General features: G+C 46.2%; 1 protein-coding gene across 2 annotated transcripts in view; it reads left to right on the top strand.

The window, feature by feature from the left end:
• Positions 1-7618: 7618 nt before the first annotated feature.
• Positions 7619-23295, top strand: part of Tpst1 (tyrosylprotein sulfotransferase 1) — a 63065-nt gene continuing 47388 nt past the window's right edge. For both annotated transcript variants that reach the window (XM_048329584.1, XM_048329575.1), the window contains exon 1: positions 7619-7810. The gene's annotated coding sequence lies outside the window, so the exon portion shown is untranslated. The remainder of the gene's footprint in view (positions 7811-23295) is intronic.

Raw genomic sequence — 23295 nt, 5'->3', positions numbered from 1 at the left:
ACAAATAAATATTTGCAGAGCAGAGCAAAGCAGGCAAGGCCTGGGGAGGAGTCTGGCTAAGGGGACTGCAGATCCACTAGCTCAGGGAATATTCTGGAAATCGCTGCATTGCATCAGGGCATTTCCTCCCTGGAGTAGCCAGGAGCCACCAGAGGAGCAAGCATAGGGTGGTCTTGTGCCTCTTCCTCCCAGAACACGATTCTGGCCAACATTGGCCTCCCTGGGGACTCTGGAGGTGCTGGTGGGCTGAAGGAGCATGGGGCGCCTGTCATCACCCCTCAGTGAGTGGAACTTCACATGCAAACTGGCAGCTGGCTCTGCCAGGGCTTCTGCCCGGGTGCTTTTCCTTTCTGCCCAGCCTCCCACATGGGAGGCAGCCAGCGCCTCTTCCCTTGAATGGCTGGCAAGGGTAACAGTGCCAGGCAGGAATCATTAGCAGGCGGAGGGCTAGGATATTTCCCCACAATATGCTTGAAGTATCCCCCAACAGATCACATATTCATTGCAAAGGGAAAATGGTAACTTTACAGTGATGAGGCTTGGCAGATCATGCCTAAATGAAATGATGGAGAATGTTCCAGTTACAAGGCTAACATCTGAAGCTAACATGAGCTACATAGCACCCTGCCTAAATCAGGGCTAACCGCCTTCCCAGGCTGACATTGGTGGGGTGACTGTTACTGGAGTCCCAGGCTATAGTGGGGTGCTAATGGGGGGAGGCTCCCAGTTCACCAGGCCCAGGTACTCATTCCACAAATGAAATGGGAAAAACTAAGAGTAAGCCAGACACCTAACTACTCAGGAGGCTGAAATGTGAGGTTTGAGGTTTGAAGCCAACCTGGATTTTTTTTTTCTCTCTTAAGGTTAGCACTCTACCACTTGAGCCACATCTCTTTCCAGCTTTCTGGGGGTTAATTGGAAATAAGAGTCTCTTGAACTTAAACTGTTTAGAGCTGCAGGCTCTAGTGGGGAAAGGGGGAGAGGGAAGTTTTCTAGGTTGCTAACTTGTGGGAAGGTAGATAAGCCAGAAAAGACTTGAGGGCATGCAGGTTGTTAGTGCCACGTAGCCACTAGCCATCTTTTCCTCCAATGTAGAGGCAGACACCTTGCACAAATTTTCTTCACAAAAGGGAAATTGATACTGTGATTTTTTGGGTTGGGGAGAGAGTCCCATATTTGCTGTTTCTTTCCCTTTTTTTCCTTGCTTTTTGTTTTTTGAGACAAGATCCATTGTGTAACTAGACTCTGTGTGTGTGTGTGTGTGTGTGTGTGTGTGTGTGTGTGTGTGTGTGTATACATGTGCTGGTACTGGGGCTGGAACTGAGGGCTTGGGTGCTGTCTCTTAGCTTTTTTGCTCTGGCTCTTTACCACTTGAACTCTGATTCCAGCTTTTTGGTGGTTCATTGGAGATGAGAGTCTCACAGACTTTTCCTGCCTGGGCTAGCTCTGAGCTGGGATCCTCAGTCCTCCGCCTTCTCCACAGCTAGGATTACAAGTGTGAGCCACCGGCTTTCAGCCTTCGGCTGGTCTTTCTGAAGGACCCTTTGTGCTGCCTTCTAGACTGGTGCCTGCCCGCCTCCCAAAAGGGAGCCCTTTCTCCTGAGATCTTGCTTCTTAAACCCAAATGAGAAGCTGCTTAAGTAGTGGATATGCCTAGCTACAGTTAGAAACCATCCCTGGAAGTTTTATGATCTATTCCACCAGAAGTAAAGCCGCCTAGCAGGGAGCTGTGGGCATTTCCTCTTCTGGGGTCTGCAGAGCATGTGGCAGCCGTCCCTGGGCTCAGGAAAGCCCGTTGGTTTCAGCCTGGGCATAGCGCCCTCCCTCCCTGGCAGGAGTTGCACCCAGAGGTATTTTTGGAAGGTGCAGGGATTCTGCAGCCATTTGGAAAATCTCTGTTCATAGGCTGACTGGATTTTCATTTGAGAGTGATGATGTGGCCGAGGGGCCTGACCTGGCTGGGTTTCTGGCCTCTCAGGGTGGGGGGAGAGGGTGCTCGCTTTACTTTTCTCTCTGCCACAGACCTGCCTCGCCCACAAGCTTCAGGAGAATTGTGAGCTGCCTCTTGAAGCTGTTTGCAGGTAAGAGTTTTCTCTTGTCCCCAGGTAGCCAGCACTTTGAGCTGAGTGAAAATTTAACCCTAGGGCTAGAAACATAGTTCAAGTGGTGGAGCACCTGCCTCACAAGTGCAGGGTTTTGAGTTCAGTCCTCATACTGCCTCCTTCTAAAAAAGTTTAACCCAAAATTACCCAGCAAGGATCTCAGCTGGGTGCCCTCACCCAGAGTCCCCCTTCTCTTCCTGGCAGCACTGTGAATGTCAAGGCTCGTTGCCTTCTCCACTTTGCCCTGGGGCCTTAATGACAGCTGCAGACTTGTGCATCCATCCACCATCCCACCATCATCTGTCTGTCCCTTGTGCACCTACCCACCCACCCATTCAGCCAGTGTCAGATGAGGATGGAAGGCTGGACAAACATCTTCGTGTGTCACTATTTCTGTTCTTACCTATAATAGCCTCCTTTCTTCCCACAGTCCATGGCTGTACCTGCAGCCATGGGGCATCTGTTCCTTCCTGTGAACAGGTGATGGTTCAGTTTCCAAGCCTTTGCCCCTTTATCTTCCTCATTGCCAGCTTCCTTAGGCCGGGATGTGAAGTTCCAGGGCCTCTGCTTTCCATTTCTGAGCCTCCTACATCCCCTCTCTGCCACCATCCTCTCACTGTGCCAGATCTGGCTTGGCAGTCCCATGAGGGAGATCAGCTGCTTGCTCAAAGGCAGAGCAATGCCACCCCCTTCCCAATAGCCAGGGCTGGGCTTCTACTGTCAGCTCTCCTCGAGGTTTCATAAACTCTCTTCTTAAGAGGTGCTACTTAATACAGGGTAGGAAATCCTTGCCCTCACCCTTTTCCCTGAGGTGAACAGGGGTTGTAAGGTGGCTGGCTGTGGTAGTAAAGGGGCATCTGGGCTCTTAACTGTGGTACTAGCCAGCACTTGTTCATTCACTTCTTCCTTCTCCATGTCCATCCATTTCCTCCCTCTCCTTCATCCATTTCCTCCCTCTCCTCCATCCATTTCCTCCCTCTCCTCCATCCATTTCCTCCCTCTCTCTCCTTGTAACTGTGAGGCAGCCTAGGCTATATGGAGGAAACTAGTGCTAAGCCCCTTGAGGAGACAAGATGTCTCCCTCCCTCTCTCCCTCCCTCCCTCCCTCCCTTTCTCCTTCCTTCCTTCCTTCCTTCCTTCCTTCCTTCCTTCCTTCCTTCCTTCCTTCCTTCCTTCCTTCTTTCCTTCCTTCTCCCTCCCTCCCTCCCTCTCTCTCTCTCTCTCTCTCTCTCTCTCTCTCTCTCTCTCTCTCTCTCTCTCTCTCTCTCTCTTCTTTCTTTTTTCTTTCTTTCACCTTGGGTATAGAGGACAAGCACTCTACCACTGAGCTATATCCCTACTCTTTGCCTTTTTGAGTCAGGGTCATACAGAGTAGCTCAAATTCTTGCCCTCCTGAGTGCAGGTGTGTACTACCATGCCTGGTGCAGGTGAAGTGATCCTGAGCTGATAATCAAGAAGAGGTAAGGTGGGGAAAGGAAAATAGATACGTAAGAATGGCCAGAGTGAGGACATTTCAAGAGGACATTTATGAAATTACACAGAAAAATAGAAATGTCACAGAACCAGCAATTTCTATAGGTTTGAACAGTAAATTTTCTAAGACACAATTATTAGTATGCAGACTAGATCATGCCTATGGCCACACTACAGGATGCGTGGGTGTCAGGATGGTTGTCTGAGGCTGGCTCTGGCAAGTGTGAAATCTTATCTGAAAAATCAATAAAACACAAGTGTGTGGGTCAAGTGATAGAGTCCAAAGTGTGATGCCCTTTGTTTAAACCTCAGTACAGCCAAAGAGAAACTTACTTATTTTAGATAAATACTTTAAGCCCAGGACACAAAATTTCTAAAGATACCAAGGAGAAGATGGTGAAAAATAAGTCTGTACCCAAGTCCTTCAGTTTCCTTCTCAATTTGCTGTGTACCCTAATATGGACTGTCCAAAACTTGCAAGCCTGTGTATGCATACACCTGTGTGCACTTTTTTTTTCCAGTCTTGGGGCTTGAACTCAGGGCCTTGAACTCAGGCCCTGGCTTCTTTTTGCTCAAGCCTAGCATTCTACCACCTGAGCCACAGTGCCACTTCTGCTTTTTCTATATATGTGGTGCTGAGGAATTGAACCCAGGGCTTCATGCATGTGAGGCAAGCACTCTAGAACTAGGCCATATTCCCTGCCCTCTGTGTGCACTTTTTATGATACAAATGGGTATATTACATATGCTGTCTTTGTGTTTTTCATTTGAGCATATTTTGGAGCCTTTTTTTCTTATTGGTACATGTACTATAATGGGAGGACGTTGGAGAGCAAGAAGTGTTTGGCTTGTTCCCGTGTGACCTTGAGCTTTGCTTCCAATCGAGCTATCCAGGGCCAGCTGCGGGCACTGTGTGCCACGTGGATAACTTGAAATTGTCTTGCTCAACCACACATCTTGCCACATGACTGGTTTCAGTGCAGTGAGCATATCTTATGTTCTTACTGAAGTCCCACATCTGGAATCTGTTCTTACAGTTTAACAAGTGTCAGTGGTCTCTTCAGCTCAGTTCTTCCTTCCGGTGCTATTGGTAGATGAAGGAATTTCTGGGCAATGTGGGAGTTTTATTTTTGCTTCTCTGCTTCATGAAGGGAGGCTGTTAGGGCCTGTGTGCTGGTTCAGGGACCATGGCTTGTCCTATTCAGGTCAGGTTGAACTCTTTCCTGAAGGAATCAGAAATGTGGCAGTTGAAATGGGATGTGACTCTTGTCTGTTAAATGACCTTAGAGATGGTACTCCATTTATAACCACCTCCTAGGTGCTCTGTCCTTGTTCTGCCCCTCTCCTTTGCCTGCTGACCTCGATGATTTTCTTGGCTGTGTGTTTTCTTTGGATTATCTTGGCAATTTTAGTCATCTACTTTGATTGCTTCAATGCAGCTTGGGTCAAATAAGATCATTTTGTTCATTTGATTTACCTTTTCCAAAGGAAAATACTTTGGCTTTAAATGTCCTCCGGTCAAATTTCTTACAAGATTATGCTACTACGTTAAATTAACTAAGCTAAGAAAAAGTTATATATACTAAGGCCTTCATCTCAGGGATTATATTATAGGGTTCTTTAAGGTTTGTTATCTCTTTCAATCAATTTTTTAAATTACAGCTTTATGAAGACATAATTTACATACCAGCCAGGCACTGGTGGCTCATGTCTAAAACCCCAGCTACATAGAAGGCTGAACTCAGGTGGATCTTGGATTGAGGCCAGTTTGAGTTGAAAAGTTTTCCCAAGACTCCTCATCCAGAGTGTGGTGCAGTGACACACACCTATTTTCCTAGTTACAACAGGAAGCATAATATAGGAGGATTGAGGTCTAGGCACAGGTCTGGGCAGGAAGCAAGACCTTATCTCAAAGATGAGTATGTTGGGCCCGTGTAGCTCACACCTGATAGGTTTAGAGGTCTTTTGGGTCCTTTTCTCTGCCCTTTAAAGAATAAAAAGCAGGGAAATAGTTAAGGTAAAGAGTAAGTTTATTTGAAGGTGAAAGGAAAGCCATGAAAGAAAGTAGGAAGAATTAGCAGACTTCTCAGTTGGGGAGAGGACCCCTTGTCACCCCACTGGTGGGAGTCCAAGGTTTCTTTGTTCCCTAGTTCCCTCCCTCTTGCTGCCAAAGGCTTTTCTGACTGGATGTAAATTTGTCTGGTTGGACCGCTCCCATCCTGGGTGAAAGAGGAAGGGATTGCCTTCAGCTTTGCTCCTGTCCCAAGCACAAGTGCCTGACTTGGAACAAGATAGCTAGGTGGTTTCTGTTCTTTCTTTGTTTTCTGCTATGTATGCCATTGTCCAGTTGCTTTCTATCCCTAAGTGCTTACTGAGGTCAAATACCTGCCTCATTAGCTACTCAGGAGACTGAGATCTGAGGACTGCTTTTGGAAGCCAGTCCAGGAAGGAAAGTCTGTGAGGTTCTTGTCTCCAGTTAACCAACAAAAAGCTGAAAGTGGAGATGTGGCTCAAGTAGTAGAGAGTGTCTGCCTTGAGTGGATAAAGCTAAGGGATAGCACCTAGGCACTGAGTTCAAACCCCAATATTGGAAAAAACAAAAAAGGGCTGGAGGCATGGCTCACTGGTAGAGCATCAGCCTAGGAAGCAAGGGGCCCTGAGAACAAACTCCACTGTCTAAGAGGGTGGGGATTGAGAGGGAATGGCCTGATGCCCACATCTGTGATCCTAGCTATGCAGAAGGCTGAGATCTGAGGAGTACAAGCCAGCCTGGGCAGGAATGTATGGGACTCTTATGTCCAGTTAAGCACCAAAAAGCTGTAAGTGGAGCTGTGGCTCAAATGGTAGAGTACTGGCTTTAAGGTGGGGTGGGGGGGTGAGGGGTGGGGAGGGGAGCTCAGGGACAGTGCCTAGGCCCTGAGTTGAGGCCCCAGGACTGGCACACAGGCACAAGTACACACACATATAAAAGAAAGGAAAGAAAAAAGGAATACATTTGGTTGTTTTTACCTTTTTGGCTATTATGAATGCTTCCATGAACATCTGTGTAGGTTTTTGTGTGGAACTCTTTTTTTTTTTGGCCAGTCCTGGGCCTTGGACTCAGGGCCTGAGCACTGTCTCTGGTTTCTTTTTGCTCAAGGCTAGCACTCTACCACTTGAGCCACAGCGCCACTTCTGGCCTTTTCTGTTTATGTGTTGCTGAGGAATCAAACTCAGGGCTTCATGTGTAAGCCACATTCCCAGCCTGGAACTCTTTTGTGTGGCACTTATTAGCTGTCGTTCTATGGGTCCCAGGACAGGTGGCAAGATGGCAGGACAGTAAGTTTGATGTAGCTGTTGCTAGTCCCCATGCTTTCTCCAATGCAGGCTAGCAGAACTGAGGTAAGTGCTCGGACAGAATTACAGCATTTCTTAGTGCCATCTGCCCTGAGGAAGTTGAGAAATTTCAGCCCTCCTCTCTCTTGCTCTGTTCTCTTCCTCGCGTCTTTTTTTCGGGTAGTCAGTCCCCACCCCTGACGTGGGGACTCGGCTGTTACTGATTTACATTTAGGGCGGGAGGGGTTTTGATAAGCACAGGTGAATTGTAAGGGGGGTGTGATATTTGCTTGCACGCACACGATACACAACCATGCCTGCGTACACGAGGCAGTGCGCCGGTGGAGGGGTCTCCTGGTCCCGACCCGGCGTCCAGAGATGCCAGCCTTCTGGGCGGTCCTCAGCGACTGCCCCCACCAAGTGGCTCCGCTCGCCTGGGGACACGCGCACTGTTGCCCCGGCAACAACCCGCCCCTGCAGGTGGCAGCCGGGAGCCCCTCCGGGACGAGCGCGCGTATGCGCGGCGGCGGGGACGCGACGTCAGACCCCCGCCTTCGATGCGCGCCTCAGCGGGCAGTCCCAAGCTCCGCCTCCCGCGTGGGAGCCAGCCGGAATTCACCAATCAGAGAAGTCGACACATCCCGCAAGCTCGCCGTAGCCAATGGTGTTACGCGTGAGGTCCTGACACCGCGGGGGAGGGGCCTGAAGGCCGGCGCTGAGGCGGTGACCGCGGGAGTCGCTGCTGAGGCGGCAGCGGTGCGGGTGGTGGCGGGGCAACTCCGCATCTCGGCGGGGTCGAGCCGGCCAGGAGGCGAGGGCAGGCCCCGGAGCGGGCGCCATGGTCCTCCCCTAGAGCGGCGGGGAAGCGGCCGAGCCCAGGATGCGGGCGCGGCGGCCCAGCTGGCCCTCACTCATCCCAGGTAAGGGGGTGGCGGCGCTCTCCGCCGCTCCGTCCAGCGCTTCGCTGCCTCCCCGGGTCCGGACTGGGCCGCCCCATCCACCAGTGTGGCCAGTCCTTAGCCCTTTCCGTTCCGCGTCCCCTGGCAGGCGGTCGCCCCCTCGCCCTGGACGCGGAGCCCCAGGCTGTGGCACGCCGGGCCGGGTCCACCTCCCTCCCGCTTCCCTTCTACTTTGGGAGTGCTGATCCACGCTAGCCCCGCAGCCCCTCGGGGACCAGACCCCGGCCGCGCAGACCCTCGGGGACCAGACCCAATCCCCGCAGCCCCTCGGGGACGAGACTCCGGTACCGCAGCCCCCGGGGATGAGACCCAATCCCCGCAGCTCCTCGGGGCTGAGACCCTAGTCCCGCAGCGCTTCGGGGATGAGACCCAGCCCGGCAGACACCCAACTTCGGTCTCACATTCCCTACCCGGCCTCGCCTGCGCACGCCCCCCCAGGCCAGTGTCTGTTCGGTGTCCCGTTACGTCTCCCTTGAGCCCCCTCCGGGTGCGGCTGGGTCCCCACTTTTGCCCCCACCTGGCTTTTCTTTCTCACTTTTGTCCACCACCTTGAACAAACTCCTCTTCACTTCTGTGCGCTTATACCTGCATACTTGCCCCACCCTGCCCGGTTGCCACAGTCAGTCTCCCTGAATCACTTGGAGCCCCTCTCTCTCTGGCAGAGGTGGGGGGGGAGCGGGCAGGGAGAGAGGAGGGAGACACAGGTAGCCTCGTCCCTTTCTAGGCCTCTGTGGTCTGGGGTAGAGCAGTAGTCATGTATCTAAAGGCGCTCAAAGTGTGATAGGGATTAAAATCACAATTACACCTTTGTTGAGAAGAAATTTCAATTTCAATTCTTCTTTCGTTTTTGCATCATGTTAATTGCCTTGTAAAAGAGTTTTAGGCTGGTAGTGAGGAAGCCACGAGGAAGCCTTTCTTGCATCGTTGTTTTGGAAAAGAAAGAAATCTCCCACATTTCCCAGGAGCAGCAGCATTGTGTGTAAGGAGTGGTATACTGTTTATCTAGTAGCTGTTTATTATTTAAGAGCCCCTAAGAGACTCAGGTTGGGATTTCTGCAATCTGCTGCTAGAAGGAAAGCTCACATCTACTTAGCAGTGAGAGTTCTGAGTTTTATCGGAGTTAAAGAAATTACCCACCTGTCTCTCCCTCTTCTGGCTCTCAGAGGCTGATGAGTAAGGTTTTTTTTTAGAGTAGAAGAAATTTGAGTCTTTAAAAGCATAAATGCATTGTTCTGGGTCTTGTACTTTCTTCCCACATTTATGTTGCTGGTCTCAAGCCTGAATTGATCACTGTTCTGCTGCCGGACTCCCGGGAAGGCTTGAGAAAACCAGGGAACTGAGCTGCTCTTCTAGGTTCTCCTAGACTGAATTCCAGCTTTACTTGAACTATTTGGAGATTCTTTGACTTATCCCTAACTTCCTCTCTTGTACTAAAGTCTGTGTTATTATCGCTATCACTGTAGCCTGACTCTTGCCTTCTCTTTACTGCTTATTTTACCTCCAGCCTCAGAAGAAATTAGTGGGTGTCAGCCCTGAACTCTTGAGGACCTGTTATTTTTATCTGGGCCTGTGCTTGTCTGTTTTTTGACCACTTTAGATGAAGAGGGCTTCTCCTGGTATTTTCAGAATGCACACATACTCATATTTCCACCGTCTCCAACAAAAACTATCCTGATGATTCCTTCATGATTTTCTTCTTAGACTAATGTGCACTCCTTAGTATTTCATTTTTGCTCTCCCTAATTTCATAGCTTTAGATAGCACCTGTATGTATATGGTTTCAAAGATGTGGACAGCCCCCATTTCCCTCTTCAGGTCCTTATTTTCATCTCCATTGGATAACCTGATATTGCTACTTGGTGCTCCACACATAGTTATTCTGTTCCTTCCCTTCAGTCCACTCATCACCCCTCACGTATGCGAGTATTCCTTCTTAGGAATCTGGGATTATCTTCTTGGCTTCTCACGTTGTGTCTGCTATATATCCTGTTGTTGTCACAGATCTTTTCCTGTCCTTCGTGACAAAAGGTTGGCTCAGTCTGAAGAGTCTTCAGCTGCCCCTTAGACCACCTTGTGCTCCACTGATTCATCCTTCACACTGCTGCTAGGATCATTTCATTTCTAAAATACAGTCTGACCATGCCACTTGTTTTCTTTAAAAGTCCTATCAGGGGCTGGGGATATAGCCTAGTGGCAAGAGTGCGAGGCCCTAGGTTCGATTCCCCAGCACCACATACACAGAAAACGGCCAGAAGTGGCGCTGTGGCTCAAGTGGCAGAGTGCTAGCCTTGAGCGGGAAGAAGCCAAGGACAGTGCTCAGGCCCTGAGTCCAAGGCCCAGGACTGGCCAAAAAAAAAAAATAATAATAAATAAAATAAAAGTCCTATCAGTTTCCAAATGCTTAACATAATGGACTAGACCTATGAGATCTTCTGTAGTAGGCACTTATCTTTATCCCAAGCTTTTCAATTAACCTGCCAGACAGCAGTGTAATCCAGGCAGTGTGAAAAAAGGGCTGTGGTAGCAATGACTAGAGGGTGCTAGGAGCACCAGCTGGAAGGGTGGGGACAAGTCCCTGACCACTGTCACCTAGTACTTTTTCTGACTACCCTGCACCCTCAGCTTGACTAACATGACTTCTTTCTGAGTTACCACATCATTTTGTGCATACTGCTGTCTCCCATTTTTACACTGTTATGTGGTCTGTTTCCTTATTTTTCTCCCTGACTAGTTGTTAGTGGTGATGATGGTGGTGGTGGTGAGAAATGTAGTTTTCAAAGGGGTTTTGGCCCTTTACCTGAAGACTAGTGTGGAAGATGGTATCACAAATCAGAGAAATCTTAGTGCAATGCAGGGGAAGGGAAGGGGATATGTCTTAGCTTGTTGTGTGCCTATTGAATAGAAAATGCCATACATGAGAAAAGCTGAATCTAAATGGTGAAAGGTAGAGGATTATGGCACTGAGAGAAGAGAGAATAATAAAAGTAATATGATAACTTGGTACACTTGGGAAAAAATATGATTTGGGAAGGCTAGGAGTGGGTTGATGAGACAGGAGACTGGAAAGGCACACAGATGCAGTTCATGAATGATCTTGTGTGGCCTGCTTTATCATTTTAGCCTGGTGTAGTGAGGAACCCTGAAAGATTTCAACCTCAGAAGATCTTGACAAGTCTGGCTTGTTCCTGTCTCAGGCTTTGTCTCTTGCTACCTGTCTTGACTTTGGCTTTAGCCATGTAAAATTATCCTCATTGCCAACACATGCTTAGATGCCTTTGTATTTCTCCCATGGAATGTGCTCACCTATCTTAGCTATTTATAGATAATACTTGCTTATGACAGTGAATGAGCAGAGTGAAGGAGATCAGAATTCAGAGTCAGGGAGGCCAGTCAGGAGGCTGTGAAGTTGTTTTTGGAGGAAAGAATGAGGGAAGGAGTAAAGCCAGGCTAGCAGGGAAAGAGACAGGAAGGAGGAGGACACATCCAACACCAGGATTTTGCAAGTGTCCCATGGAGAGGGTAATGGTGAAGCTGAATAAAGTCTCCCAGGTTTTACTGGGACTATGAGAGAAAGGGGCTTGTTGGTAGAAGAGGAAATAGAAAAGTAGTAGGATTTACTGGGCAATTTAGTGTTGGTTGAATTTGACATGCCTGTGGGACATCCATTTAGAGTTATCCCTTGGCCTTTGACTGGTTAGGTCTGAGGTTTAGGATAAATGTGCTGTCTGAAGGTATACATGAGACTCATCCACATAGAGAAAGGGCAGGCTGTAATTGAGGCAGGCTGAGTGTAGGAATTTGCATAAGGGAATGAAACACCAGAAGTTTAAATGATTTTTTGTTATTGTTTTGTAATGTTTGCTTTTTTTTTGGCCAGTCCTGGGCCTTGGACTCAGGGCCTGAGCACTGTCCCTGGCTTCTTCCCGCTCAAGGCTAGCACTCTGCCACTTGAGCCACAGCGCCACTTCTGGCCGTTTTCTGTATATGTGGTGCTGGGGAATCGAACCTAGGGCCTCGTGTATCCGAGGCAGGCACTCTTGCCACTAGGCTATATCCCCAGCCCCTTGTAATGTTTGCTTTTGAGACATACTAATTTTCTGTGCATAGTTGACATTTTGTGTGTATGTGTGTCAGTACTGGGTCTTTTTTTTTTTTTTTTTTTTTGCCAGTCCTGGGGCTTGGACTAAGGGCCTGCCTGAGCACTGTCCCTGGCTTCTTTGCTCAAGGCTATCGCTCTACCACTTGAGCCACAGTGCCAGTTCCAGCTTTTTCTATTTATGTGGTGCTGAGGAATTGAACCCAGGTCTTCATGCATGCTAGGCAAGCACTCTACCACTAGGCCACATTCCCAGCCCCAGTACTGGGTCTTAAACTCAGGCCCTTGTGCTTTTGCTTAGCTTTTTTACTCAAGGCTGGTGTTCTACCCCTTGAGCTACAGCTCCACTTCCATTTTTGGTGGCTAATTAAAGATACGAGTCTTACAGACTTCCTGTCTGGGCTGGCTTTGAACTGCAATACCCAGATCTCAGTGTCTTGAATAGCTAGGATTAAAGGCATGAGCCACTGGTGCTCAGCATACTATTAGTGTTATAAAATGCACCATGTCTGGGCACAATGGTGGAATACCTACCGTAAGTGAAAAGCCAAGTGAGTGCATGAGCCTTACTTAGTACTTACAAAAAACAAAAACAAAAGCACCACAACCCCAAACCAAACTCAGAAACCAAAATAAATAACTCTGTTAATACTTTATTGTCTGTAGGATTCTTTTTTTTCCCCTCCAGAGTTTTGGGGAAAAAAAAAATCTTTCTTCCTGCTATAGATTTTGTAAGCATTTTAATGTTTATTCAAAAACAATATTCAATTGGGAGAATGATTAAAATTGTAAAATATTTCATTGCTTCCAGGTTACTTTGTTTTTATTTACTTGTAATTCCATGATTTAGTTTTGGTGCTTATTTGTTTCAGATGATTTTTATTTTAATTAATTAATTAATTAATATTATTATTATTTGCCAGTCCTAGGGCTTGAACTCAGGGCCTGAGCAGTGTCCCTGGCTTATTTTTGCTCAAGGCTAGCACTCTGCCATCTTGAGCCACAGCGCCACTTGTGGCCTTTTCTATATAAGTGGTGCTAAAGAATTGAATCTAGGGCTTCATGTATATGAGGCAAGCACTCTTGCCACTAGGCCATATTCTCAGCCCCTCAGATGATTTTTATAGCTTTCCCCCTTACCCCCCCCTCCCCACCACAGAGGTGAGGACTGAACTTAGGGCCTTGCACTTGCCAGGCAGCTACTCTTCCACTGAGCTAAATCCCCAGCCCCTCAGATTATTTTATATAGGTATTTTAAGGAGATTTAGGAAATGAAGTTTTACCTGTTGCTTATTCCAGGCTCTGTATTTTAGCAAGTATTCATGGATGCACTGCATGCTAGATGATAAATGAGCTTTAATTTGTGCTCTAAAGGAATTTATAGTCTACTGGAGTAAACTAGCCACAGAACAACGGTCTGAGTGTATAAACTACTATGCTTTTACAGAGCGGTTTGAGGTTGCAAAGATTGATGGGTGAGAGTGTCATTGAGGAGATATCTAAAGGAAGAGAGGAGAGGCTGGGGATATGGCCTAGTGGTAAAGTGCTTGCCTCATATACATGAGGCCTTGGGTTCAATTCCTCAGCACCACATATATAGAAAATGGCCAGAAGTGGCGCTGTGGCTCAAGTGGCAGAGTGCTAGCCTTGAGCGGGAAGAAGCCAGGGACAGTGCTCAGGCCCTGAGTCCAAGGCCCAGGACTGGCAAAAAAAAAAAAAAAAAAAGGAAGAGAGGAGCCTGTCAAGGTAGGGGCAGAGGCCTGAAGTAGATGGGGACTGGTCCTGCAGCATAGTCCATGTGGCAAGTACCTGGAGGTGATTGTCATGCAGCATTGAGAGACTCATGGCGTCCTTTTCCTTTGCAATCCCCTGGCTTCTCTTCTTTTCAAAATCTGTATTCTAACTATTGGGAGAATGAAGGAGTTTGATTATTGTTGTTTTATGGATAAAGACTATTATTTAGTGACTTAATTGATGCCATATGAAGAAAAAAAACCTAAGAGCCCAGGGCTTCATGCATGCTAGGGCAAGCACGCTACCACTATGCCATATTCCCAGCCCCAGAGCTCAGGTCTTCTGGCTAACATACAAGTCTTCCTTTACATCAGTTCACTGCCATCTTCTCTTTTCATTTTCCTCTTCGGATTTTCATTCTAAAATTTTGCCAGTCCTGGGGCTTGAACTCAGGGCCTGTGCTCTGGCCCTGATCAGCTCTCTGCTCAAGGCTAGTGCTTTACCACATAAACCACAGCATCACTTGCAGCTTTTTCTGTTTATGTGGTACTGGGGAATCGAACCCAGCACTTCATACATGCTAGGCCAGCACTTTACCACTAAGCCACATTCCCAGCCCCAATCATTCTTTTTTTTTTTTTTTTTGGCCAGTCCTGGGCCTTGGACTCAGGGCCTGAGCACTGTCCCTGGCTTCCTTTTTGCTCAAGGCTAGCACTCGGCCACTTGAGCCACAGCGCCACTTCTGGCCGTTTTCTGTATATGTGGTGCTGGGGAATCGAACCCAGGGCCTCATGTATACGAGGCAGGCACTCTTGCCACTAGGCCATATCCCCAGCCCCCCCAATCATTCTTTTACTGGGACATTTTGCCAGCAGATTGTCTCTTTGGACCTGATGTAACAACAACGTGTGATGGCTGTGCTTGTAAGTATGTGGGTTTCTGCATGTGCAACGAGTGTTGGGTTGGTTTGTGTACCACCAGCTTCTTGTTGACCAGTACTGATTTTGATGAACAATATTACTTTATAAAATTTTCAAAGATTGGCGTATTAAAGATAGGTACAGAGGCCAATCTCCAGTACTACAGGGCAAAAAACATTGAAAGATCTAAGTATAGAAGTATAATGTCCACAAGCATCTCTGTAAGGCATCATTTCTGAGTCTCTTTCATTTGGCCTGCTGGAACAGTGTATTCCTATTAATAGTGATTTGTCAGATATGTTTAGAGCAGTGTTTCAATGCCTTTTCGTACCCTGAAGATAAAAATGAGACCTGAGCCCAGGAGTTTGGCCTAGTGGTAGTGTGCTTGTCTAGCATGCATGAAGCCCTGGGTTTGATTCCTCAGTACCACATACACAGAAACGTCAGTGGCACTGTGGCTCAAGTGGTAGAGCGCTAGCCTTGAGCAAAAAGAGCTCAAGGACAGTGCCCAGGGCCTGAATTCAAGCCCCAGGACTGGCAAACAGATAGAGAGAGAGAGAGAGAGAGAGAGAGAGAGAGAAAGAGAAACAGAGCAAGACACACACACACACACACACACACACACACACACACACACAGGACCTTCTAGTGTTCTTTCTAGCTCATCCTCAAGGCTCTAAATGCCCCAGTTGAGAAAATATTGATACTACTTATCTGGAAACCTGGATGTGATAGTCAAGGTAGTAGAGGCGTGTGTGTGTGTGTGTGTGTGTGTGTGTGTGTGTGTGTGTGTGTGTGTACTTGCAGACCCATAGCAGATGAATATTTTTTTTTCTTGCCAGTCCTGGGGCTTGAACTCAGGGCCTGGGCACTGTCCCTGAACTTCTTTTGCTCAAGGCTAGCACTCTACTTACCACTTAAGCCACAGCGTCACTTCTGGCCTTTTTTGTGTATGTGGTACTGAGGAATTGAGCCCAGGTCTTCATGCATGCTAGGCAAGCACTCTACCACTAAGCCACATTCCCAGCCCTTTTTTTGTTTTTGTTTTGTGTTTTTTTTTTTTTTGTTGTTGTTTTGGTGCCAGTCCTGGGGCTTGGACTCAGGGTTTGAGTACTGTCCCTGGCTTCTTTTCTCTCAAGGCCAGCACTCTACCTCTTGAGCCACAGTGCCACTTCTGCCTTTTTCTATTTATGTGGTGCTGAGGAATGGAACCAGGGCTTCATGCATGCTAGGCAAGTGCTCTACTGCTAAGCCACATTCCCAGCCACTTTTTGGTGGTTAGTTGGAGATAAAAAAAAAAATTCTCATAAACTTTCTTGCCCTGGCTGGCTTTGACCTGTGATCTTCAGATCTCATCTTCCTGAGTAGCTAGCATTATAGGTGTGAGCCACCAGTGCCTGGCTTGGACTTTCTTAAATCAAGGGACTGCTTTTTTTTTTTTTAAGAATTAGTGAAGAGGGGCTAGGAATATGGCCTAGTGGCAAGAGTGCTTGCCATGAAGCCCTAGGTTCGATTCCTCAGCACCACATACATATAGAAAAGGCCAGAAGTGGCGCTGTGGTTCAAGTTGGCAGAGCACTAGCCTTGAGCAAAAAGAAGCCAGGGACAGTGCTCAGGCCCTGAGTTTAAGGCCCAGGACTGGCAAAAAAAAAAAAAAAAAAAAAAAAGAAAGAAAGAAAAGGAATTGATGAAGAGTTAGTATCAAGTTATGCATAGAAAGTATAACTACAGTGTCTCTCTTCTAGAGGAATGTTCCTCCCAGTTTGATTAAGAACCAATGTTACTAGTAGCCAGTGCTTTTTGGAGGCTCAGTATCCTGAGCTGGTATTCTCCTAAGCATGCTATGATGAAGAGTGGGGTAAAGAGCCTAGAGACTCTTCCCTGGGCTCCAGGGATTTACTACTTTCATTGAGTAAGCAAACTATGGAAGATAAAAAGAAAAGTGGCTTGTGACAAATTAGAGAAGTGATGAGAAGAAGTGCTACTTGGGCTTGAGCACACAGGCCTCAGGTCTATGAAATGAGAGCACTGACCTTTGAGCACTTGGACCCCAGATCTATGAACTAAGAGCACTGACTATTGAGCACTTGGGCCCCAGGTCTGTGAAATGAGAGCACTGACCATTGGACACTCAGGTCTCAGAGTGGTGACCATTAAGCACTAAGTCTTTAGGTCAAGAAACATCCAGAGGTGGGCACTGGTGGCTCATGCCTGTAATCCTAGCTATTCAGGAGGCGGATATCTGAGGATCGAAGTTCAGAGCTAGCCCTGGCAGGAAAGTCCATGAGACTCTTATCTCCAATTAACCACCAGAAAACTGGAAGTTGTGCTGTGGCTCTAGTGGTAGAGCACCAACTTTGAGCTGAAGAGCTCAGGGACAGGGCCCAGGCCCAGAGTTCAACAAGAAAGAAAAGAAAGGAAGAAGGAAAACTCCAGGGGAAGACTGAGTCAAGTGAGAAGAATTGAATGAAGAAGCCAGAGTCCCACTTTTCATGTCCCTTACCATGCCTGTGATCACTGTTATTCTTACAGCATTTTGAGAGGTTGTAGAACTTACCCTCCCCCAAATGTGGAAGGGAAGACAGTGCTTATTTATTTATTTATTTGTTTGTTTGTTATTTTTGTGAGCCCTGGGGCTGGAACTCAGGACCTGGGCACTGTCCCTGAGCTTCTTTTGCTCAAGGCTAGCACTCTACCACTAGAGCCACAGTGCCACTTCTGGCTCTTTCTGTGTATATGGTACTGAGGAATCAAACCCAGGGCTTCATACATGCAAGGCAAGCACTCTACCACTAAGCCACATTCCAAGCCCAGCAGTGCTTATTTTAAAATGAAACAGAAATGAGACTTGAGAAAAGTCTCAAATTATTTCTAGTGACAACTGCCAAGTATGTTTGAGTATATGGCAAAGTTTGCTTTCCTCATCAATTAGCCCTTAGTGAAGACTCCATTTGAGTTTCTTTTTTTTTTTTTTTTTTTTTTTTTGCCAGTCCTGGGCCTTGGACTCAGGGCCTGAGCACTGTCTCTGGCTTCTTTTTGCTCAAGGCTAGTACTCTGCCACTTGAGCCACAGCGCCACTTCTGGCCTCTTTTTTTGAATTCCTTATCCCTCCTTTTCCTTTCTCTCCTTTTTATTTATATTTTTCTTTTTCTGCTGGGGGGGTTGAACCCAAGACCTCATGCATGCTAATTGAGCATTTGCTTTACCACTGAGTGTAGTGTTAATGTTTCTATAGTATATAACTTTCTCTTTGTTTTGATTAGGGTCTCACTATGTTGCCCAGGCTGGCCTTGAAGTCCTAAGCCAAGTCTCCTGCTTCTGCCTCCTCAGTAACTGGGATTACACGCATCTACCATCTGGCTAGAAAACTGGCTTCCTGCTCATCATTTATGCCTTTGAGTTTATCCATGTTGTTCTCTGTGTCAAGATTCTGTTCCTTTTCATTGCTGGGTAACATTGGACACATTACAGTTTATCCAAATTCACCCATTGAAGTCCATTTGGTTTGTTTTTGATTTTGGTAGTTATGATGAGAGCTGCTCTAGCCATGCAGTTGCAGGCGTTGTATGACACAGGTTTCACTCAACTATGATAAATAAGAGAGCAATTGTTGATGTGCACAATAAGCGCATGTTCACATGTATTAGACTCTACTCAATTCTTCAAAGCAGAGTGTTACTGTGCTCTCCTAGGAACAAAGAAAAGGGGTTCATTTGTTCTTTGTCTTCACTACCACTGGGTACTGTCACTATATTTTTATTTTATTCACTGTAGGACATATTTTTGGTTTTCTTTAAGAAAATAGTATTATTGAGACATAACTCATGTGCCATAAAAACTCCCACAGTCTAGATTTGTTTAGGATATTTCTTAAATTATTTTTTAATAGTTGTACAAAGAGATTTTAATTCAACACATCAGTTTATGAGCGTGATGCCTCTTGATCAGTGCCACCTCTTCTGTCATTTGTTTCCATCTGAAACATAATACTTACCATCCTTCTTTTCCAGGCCCCAGACAAGTACTAATTTTCCTGTCCACAGAATACGAAAAAATTATTTGCCTATTTTATGTAAGTGAAATTATAGTGTGCAGTCTCTTGTGAAAGGCTCATCAGTTACCAAGCTCATCCATGTGGTAGCAGAATAATTTTTTGGGTAGATGTACTACACTTTGTCCATTTTAAAGTTAAGAAACATAGTAATCCTAGCTACTTAGGAAGTTGAGAGCTGAGGTTCAGGGTTTGAAGCCAGCCCAGGCAGGCAGGAAAGTCCATGAGACTCTTTTTTTTTTTTTTTGCCAGTCCTGGGCCTTGGACTCAGGGCCTGAGCACTGTCCCTGGCTTCTCTTTGCTCAAGGCTAGCACTCTGCCACTTGAGCCACAGCGCGACTTATGGCCGTTTTCTACATATGTGGTGCTGAGGAGTCGAACCCAGGGCTTCATGTATATGAGGCAAGCACTCTTGCCACTAGGCCATATTCCCAGCCCCCATGAGACTTTTTTTTTGGCCAATCCTGGGACTTGGACTCAGGGTCTGAGCACCATCCCTGGCTTCTTCCCGCTCAAGGCTAGCACTCTGCCACCTGAGCCACAGCGCCCCTTCTGGCCGTTTTCCATATATGTGGTGCTGGGGAATTGAACCGGGAGATTCATGTGTAGGAGGCAAGCATTCTTGCCACTAGGCCATATTCCCAGCCCCCCATGAGACTCTTAATCCCCAATAAACTACTCAGAAAAAGCCAGAAGTAGCACTGTGGCTCAAGTGGAAGCATGTTAGCCTTGAGCAAAATGAAGCTCAGGGACAGTCCTCAGGCACTGAGTTCAAGTCCTAGGACCAGCACACACACACACACACACACACACACACACACACACGAGTTGATAAACATTTTTTTGTCATTTCTGTATTTTGACTATGAATAAGGATTCTGTGAACAATGGTGCATTTAATTCTCAGGCAGAATTGCTTGAACACAAGGTAACTGTTTTACATTGTTTTGGGTGGTAGTGAGCTTTTGAACTCAGGATTTTGTGCTTGCTAGGTAGTACCTACCTCTGCCACTACAGCTATGACCATACTCTTTTATGAATGGTTCATCTGTCCGTCTGTCCCTCTCTCCCTCTTTCTCTCTCTCTGTCTCTCTCTTTCTCACATACTACACACACACACACACACACACACTCAGACACACACAGAAAACAGACAACAGATGTTTAGTATCATAGAGACATAAAATCTTTTGGCCTTTTGGTCTCCTCTTTCTTTCTCTCTCTCTTTTTCTTTTTTTCTCTTTCTTTCCTTCCTCCTTCCCTCCCTCCCTCGCTTCCTTTCCAGTCCTGGGCCTTGAACTCAGGCCTGGGCTCTGTCCCTGAGTATCTTTTTGCTCAAGGCTAGCACTCTACCACTTGAGCCACAGCACTACTTCTGGCTTTCTCTCTGTATTTGGTACTGAAGAGTGAAACCCAGGGCTTCGTGAATACTAGGCAAGCACTCTACCACTAAGCCACATTCCCAGCCTGGTCTCCATTTTCTTTTGGATGTCTTCAGAATGGTAGGGGGTTTATTTACATTTGTTTTCATTAAAACAGGCCCTCAGCTCTATGGACACATTTTTCTTTCCCAGTTCAGGAAATGTGTATTTATTTGTTTTGGTACTTATAGTGTTAGTTCATCACTAAAATGTTATTGTCTTAGAGTTGAATTTTAATTCTCTGTTTCCTATATTATTGCCTTGTTGTTTTTTTTCTTCCTGCCCACTCCATTTTACATTGAATACAGAGCTGATACCCTAAGTGTGCCTTGCACATAATGGGTACAGCTTTGTGTTAGACATTTCAGTGCTATATTGCTACTAGTTATCTTAATTAAGGCTCTTTTTTTTTAAGTCTTACTAAGTCACTTTTGTCTCAGCTTATTCTTTGTAATGCTTGATTGAAACTTCATGCAATGCCTAGGACAATAATATATGCTCACACATATCAAATGGATTGAATATGAATAAACAAAAAACAGATCTTAATGTGTCCTATTGAGACCATTCAAATATTTTCTAGTAATGTATTCTGTCTTAAAAACATCTGTATTGAGGTGTGATTTATATACAATAAAAATCACCCATTGTAATAATACAATTTGGTTTTTATTAGATTTTATAGAATTGTGCAACTTAGACAGCAGCCTAGTTTTAGAGCATTTTTAGTTACTACTGATATTGCTTTGTGCCTGTTTGCAGCTAAGTCCTTACTTGTCTTTCTGTCTCTGTAAGTTTGCCTTGTGTGACTATTTAATATAAATGTATACTGACATTACTGTATACATATATATGCAAACACAGATACTTCTTTTTAAAAATATTATTATTATTAATGTTATTATTATTTTGCTGTTTGTGAGGCTTGAACTCTGAGCCTGGGCGCTGTCTCTGAGCTCTTCAGCTCAAGGCTAACTCTCTACCATTTTGAGCCATGGCACCACTTCTAGTTTTCTGGTGGTTAATTGGAGATGAGAGTCTCATGGATTTTCCTGCTCCAGCTGGCTTTGAACCACAATCCTCAGATCTCAGCCTCCTGAGTAGCAAGGATTATAGGCGTGAGCCACCTGCGGCTGGCCTAACTAATTTTGTTATTAAGCTATTGTACAGAGGGATTACTATTTCATAAGTCAAGTAATATGTAAATTTCTTTTTTGAACACCGTCACCCTTTCCTTTGCTTTCTTCCAGTTTCTCCCTCCTGTCCCTGCCCACAAGTTGTAGTTTATTTCCACATGGTATATACTGTATAGCATGATTGCATTTGTTCATCCTTCTTCCCTCCCTTTCTGTACCCCCCTTTGCCTCACACACACACACAAAAAAAACCCAACAAAGCAAAACCAAACAGTTACCACCAATACACAGATACTTAATAAATTGTTCTAACAATGGTCACATATTTGCTTAAAATAACTTCTAAGTAAAATATATTTATTGAAATAAAATATAGATGTGCTTTTGTAATGTTTCATTTTTTAAGCCTGGCTTTCTAGAAAGGAACAGCTTCTTGTCTGTGTGGCTCAGCAGCCAGTGGTCAGCCAATGCTTGAACGGTGCTTGTACTCTGGAGCTAGTTAGACAGATGCTAGATGGGTCCTGGGTAATTTCGAGTTGTGTTTAAATCACTCTGTGGGGTGTTTCCCTGCTGTTTTGTGAAAACCTGCCTTCCTAAAAGGAGACAGACCCTCCAAAGCAAGGTGAAAGTGAGCATGCCTAATTGAAGTGATGAGGTGACATCTGAGATGTGTTTAGTGGATGTCCGTCAGGGTTATGGGAAACCGCATCTATATGTGCAGTGCTGCGCTGGCCTTGCATTCTGTGGGTGTCACTGGGATCCAAAGACCTGCAGATAGCCAGTGTCTTCTGTAGTTTAGTGGTATAGCCAGTTATGCCCCAGGTTATTTATTAGTCAGAAAACAAAACTTGTAGGGTATGTGTAGGACACACACACACACACACACACACACACACACACACACACACACCATGGACATGGACAGGAGAGATGGCTTGAGGGGAATGTTTCATTGATTGTGGTGTTAGCAAGTTGAAACCGGTATGGTATGGGGCAGTTGATGTCACAGTGATGAGTAGCTTCTGCAGGTCAGCAGGCTGGAAGCTCAGGCAGGTTCCCATGTCATAGTCTTAAAGAGAATTCCTCCTCCTCCTCCTCCTCCTCCTCCTCCTCCTCCTCCTCCTCCTCCTCCTCCTCCTCTTTCTCCCCCCCCCCCCCCCGTCCTGGGCCTTGGACTGAGGGCCTAAGCACTGTCCCTGTCTTCTTTTTGCTCTACCTCTTGAGCCATAGCGCCACTTCTGCCTTTTTCTATATATGTGGTACTGAGGAATCCAACCCAGAGCATGTACGTGAGGCAAGCACTCTACCACTAGGCCATATTCCCAGAATTCCTTCTTTTTCAGAAAACCTTAGTTTGTCTCTTAAAGCCTGTAACTGTTCTATGAAGCCCTCCTGAATTATGGAGAGTAACTGATTTAAATATTAATCACATCTGAAAAATTCCTTCACAGCAGTATTTAGACTGGCCACAGCTTAGCAAGTTATGCTTCTTTTCTGAGGATGCAGGTGAATGTTTTCAGTCTCAGTGTAGCCTGTCTGCTTCCTAATGTGTACCCTTGCTCCAACACAAGTTTCAGTTGTGTCACATACACATACCTGTTTTATTTATTTCTTGCCAGTCCTGGGGCTTGAACTCAGGGCCTGGGCACTGTTCCTGAACTTTTTTTTTCTCTTGCTCAAGACTAGTATTCTACCACTTGAACCACAGCACCACTTCCAACTTTTTCTGTACTGAGGGATCGAACCTAGGGCTTTGTGCATGCTAGGTAAACACTCTACCACTAAGCTACATTCCCAGCCCCAGGCCTGTTTTATTCACTGCAAATTATTGTGTCTGTAGCTTCGAGTTTCCAATGTGCCCAGAACTTCTGTCTTCAAGGGTCAAGTCACAGACCCATATTCATGAGCACTCTGGACTTCAGCCCTTCAGGACTGAAGGATGTCTTAATCATGCCGCATCCTTCATGCCACTGTATCCTGCTCAGAAGTTCCTACAGAGAAGTTCCTGTAAATACTCCTTCCTTCAATTTTCTGAGGATTTTACAGCTCCTTTTCATCATGTCCGTTGTCCCTTCCAAGACCCTAAGC

This window comes from Perognathus longimembris, chromosome 1 (assembly GCF_023159225.1).
Source record: "Perognathus longimembris pacificus isolate PPM17 chromosome 1, ASM2315922v1, whole genome shotgun sequence".
Taxonomy (NCBI): Eukaryota; Metazoa; Chordata; class Mammalia; order Rodentia; family Heteromyidae; genus Perognathus; species Perognathus longimembris.
This window is presented reverse-complemented; position numbering and strand designations above follow the sequence as displayed.